This window comes from Podarcis filfolensis, assembly GCF_964270895.1.
Source record: "Podarcis filfolensis genome assembly, chromosome: 15".
NCBI classification, from domain to species: domain Eukaryota; kingdom Metazoa; phylum Chordata; class Lepidosauria; order Squamata; family Lacertidae; genus Podarcis; species Podarcis filfolensis.
Genome location: NC_139618.1, coordinates 38,002,637 through 38,006,851, shown reverse-complemented (window position 1 = coordinate 38,006,851; position 4,215 = coordinate 38,002,637).

The following is a 4,215-nucleotide window of genomic DNA, read 5'->3' as shown; positions in this document are numbered from 1 at the left end:
CTGCCTGAACTCTCGCGAGGTACTCTCTCACGGTAGCGCTTCCTCCCTCCCCCCCTTTATATTAAAGGGGCAACGTCACTCTCGTTCTCTTAAACGGGCGATGCGATCCACTGCGGGCTTGCTGCGAAGTCTCTGGACTTGGCATGCCGCAGCAATTAAACTATAGCGAGGAGGCGGGCGGGAATGTATTAATATTATATATTTATTAATATCCCGTCTTTTTCCCTGTTAGGGACTCAAGTCGGCTTAAAGAAAACAATCTGAACAGCTAAAAAACATAAAGGGGAGGGGGGAAATAAGCATTAAAAGCAATTAAAAATTCATAGAATTAAAACTACACACATAACGCACACGTATTTTGTAGATATTAAAAATCTATTAAAGCCATACCAATAATTACAATAAAAACAGCACCCCCTCAACATTGCATCTAAAGCTGAATGCAGTGACTAAAACTTTCCCCCTGATCCTGGGTCTAAGTCTCATTGAACCCAACAGGACTTAATTTTCTGTAGACCTACCTAGAATTGCGCTGACTCATAAGGAATCAGCTCCAGGCTCCAGTACTGCCATTGGTGCCATCAATTTTCAACCTGCTGCTTGAACTCAATGGGATCTGATTCTACATGTTATCTCAGTAATTCTTGCAACAGCGGAGGCGAATATGTGGTCCTCCAGGTGTTCTTGGGCTCCAGCTCCCATCAGCCCAAGTCAGCATGGCCAATCTGAGAAGAATGGGAGCTGTGGTTTGTTTGGAGAGCCACAGGTTATCACCCTTACCTTGCAACAAGTCTGCAAAGTAGCTCCCATATATTTTAGGCTGTGGTTTAGGCCAGTAAGTGATCTATTTTATTTTTATTTATTTGAAGAGTTTATTTTTGCACTGGTGGTTTCAAAGTTCAAACAGCAAGCACTGGACAGGTTCTTACTACAGTGTTAGACTTCAGACTGCAGATGGAGGCTCACTACATGCAACGTTTTTCTACATTCCCCATTCCTCCAAAATTCCCTGCCACCCAGAAAACTGGACAACAGGGGAGAAACTTTCTAGCTTATGTCCCATACTGCTGAGCAGGCCTTTTGCTCTTAAGGCAGCATCTTTCAGTTTCAAGGGAGTCAGGTAACAGAAGCAGCTAACTGCCCACTGAATCGCCTAGTCCTCTGCTTTCTTTTCCATTCCTTTCCATCAAAGGGGGGGGGGCTTCTAGAGATTAGAGGACTCATTGAACCTCCACATTTTATTCAGTTCCAATATCAATACGTAGCTGTATTAAAAATAATACAATTTATTTTCCTGCAGTTTTCATAAACCAGAGATTGTATAACAGTGTTTTTAAAGGTAGATAGATAGACTGCCTTGATAAAAATACAACCGCTTTAGTAAAATAACAACAACCAGAAGAGCCTATTTAGAGCAAAACCTAACTGTAACTCAAATTGTTGTTTGGGGTTATATCCAGTGCTAGCCCAACACAGAGTCTGCCTGTTGAAGTTATGGAACCCAAGGCAGCCTTGTTCATTAGCTTCAGTGGGTCTACTCTCAATAGGACTAGTATTAGATACAACTCTGTGTCTTTATTGAATTGGGAATTCTGTACTGCTTAATATTTGGATGTTTAAATAGATCGTTTTGCTTTTTTAAAAAAACATAGAATATGGTAAGGTATGTAGTAAACGACCTTATAATGAATCAGACCCCATTTAGCTCAGTACTATTTACACTGACTGGCAACTGGAGATGTTGAGGATTCAATCTGAGACCACCTATATGCAAAACAGATGTTCCTCTACTGACCTACGGCCCTTCCCATTTTTTAAGAAAAGCCATACACCATTATGGTATCAAGATGTGAAGATATGGTTTCTAGGGTGTAGGCAGGAGAAAGATTGGATTTTTAAATTATATTTTCAAAGATACCTCACCCCACCCTGGGGAAGTGGCTCATCCCTACAGCTTGGTCTCAGAATCTTACTAGGAATATTCAGTCACTAGCAGGCAATCATCCAATAACAAATGTATTGCCTCTAAAAGCAGCTTTCGTCTTCAAATTGCTTCATTTTCACTAATTCGTTCATACATTAAGCCTCCCTTTGAAGTTACTGATAACTACCATTGTTTCTGAGTCTAGAACATTGCAGGAACCTTTTGAAGTGCCAATTCATTATAAAGACTAAGTTACTGAGGTGCATTGAATTGATTATCGCTGACTGAGGGTAAAGTGGGACAATGGCATTAAATGCATCCAAGAGTCCTGTATCTTTTCTTTTTTAAATCAACGATAGCTTCTGTGGGAGGCTCAGAGAGTGGTGACAAGGGAGAGGGCCATGCCTTTCTCACTTTCTTTGAAGTCCTTTTGGCACCAGATAAAAACTTACCTTTCCTCCCAGGCTTTTGATCGACTGAGATTATGCTGTTTTGCTATTACAGCGGTACCTTGGGTTAAGAACTTAATTCGTTCTGGAGGTCCGTTCTTAACCTGAAACTGCTCTTAACCAGAGGTACCACTTTAGCTAATGGGGCCTCCTGCTGCCACCGTGCAATTTCTGTTCTTATCCTGAAGTAAAGTTCTTAACCCAAGGTACTATTTCTGGGTTAGCGGAGTCTGTAACCTGAAGCGTCTGTAACCTGAAGCGTCTGTAACCCAAGGTACCACTGTAGTGCTGCTCAAACTTCCTGTGGCTGTTTTGGTGGGTTGTTTTGGTTTATTTATTTGTGTTTTTAACAGAATTGTAAGTTGCTAGGAGACCTTTGGGTCACAAAAGACTAACAAGTCTAATAAATAATAATAGCTGTGATGGCTCCAGTCCAAATAGGCACTGTTCTGAAAGGAGGGGGAGAAGATAGTAGCAATGCTTTAGAGGAAAATAGCAGCTTGGGTAGGGAATTGTCAGCAGGTTAATGGTCTGGGGAGAGGATTAATCCCCTGTGCACATTAATTCAAGGCTGTATTCAATGCTAGTTCTACTCAGATTAGACCTATTGAAATCAATTGGCAAAAGTAACTTAAATCTATTGAGTTCAGTGGGTCTGTTTTGAGCAGGGTTAACATTGGATACAACCCTAAGTGTCTTCTGAAGTTTTCACTAGAGCTTCAGATGCACCCTCTTTTAGTCTTTTATGCATTAGTGGGAAGATGGTATCAGAGACTATTACTCTTCAGCAAGAGGAACTGATTCCCATCATGCCAAACACCTCCTAATCGGCCCAACGCCTGCTCTGCAGCTCACTGGGTGAGAAATAGGAGCCAAAGTGCTCAGTTCCAGGCACATAGAGCATCATTTGGAGTTGAATCAAGTTCCTTGTAGCCAGGGATCTGTCCATGGTCCTGCAAACCTTGTACCTGATGCTCCATCTCCTGTTGAACTTCAGACCCATATTGGTTGACTGTCAGTACTACACTGGACTGCCTTCTCTTTGACATAGATCTAGGGCAGTCAACCTTTGATCCTCCAGATGTTGTTGGACTTTTAACTCTCATTGGCTCCGGTCATTGTGGCTCATGGTTAGGAATGATGGTCATGCTGGCTGGGGCTGATGGGAGTTTGAATCCAGCAACATCTGGAGTGCCACAGATTCCCCCTTCTAAATATAAATATTTCCAAAGAAGAAAATCCAGAAAGTTATTAGAATTCCACTTGTCACAGTTAACAAGTTTTCCACTACTGGCATATTGCTAGTATTAATTAAAACCTAGTGATTATGCATACTCCTATAAATCAATATGTTTTAAATGTTCAACAACAGAAAGAAGTTAGCATGAGAGGTAGCACCACCAGTTTCCTCTTGCCTAACCACCACATGTGAGCACATTTGGTCATGGAAAACTCTCCCATGCTCCAAAGTAGTTAAAGCTGTTGTCAGTAGCTATTGTGGTGCTTAATCACATTACACAACATCCCCAGAGAGCATCCCAGAGGCAATGGGACTGAGATTTAAGAAACAGAAATAGCAACAACACAAATATTGACTGAAAATATTTGGTGGGTGTTGTTTTTTTGGTGGGGGGTGGTTGGTCTTGGGTCAACTCAGGCAAATTACTACATGCTGGTCTAGGGATGAAGTGGTGAAATCTTCGCACATTTTTGCCAGGAAAAGGAAGGAAATTATTGAACCACTTGGTGGCAGTAAACATATATCCCAGGAAAGTTTAGAATACAGAAAGTGCAAGGGGTGAGAGCAGGAGCAGGTTGTACATTTTGAGTTGAAGCACGGCT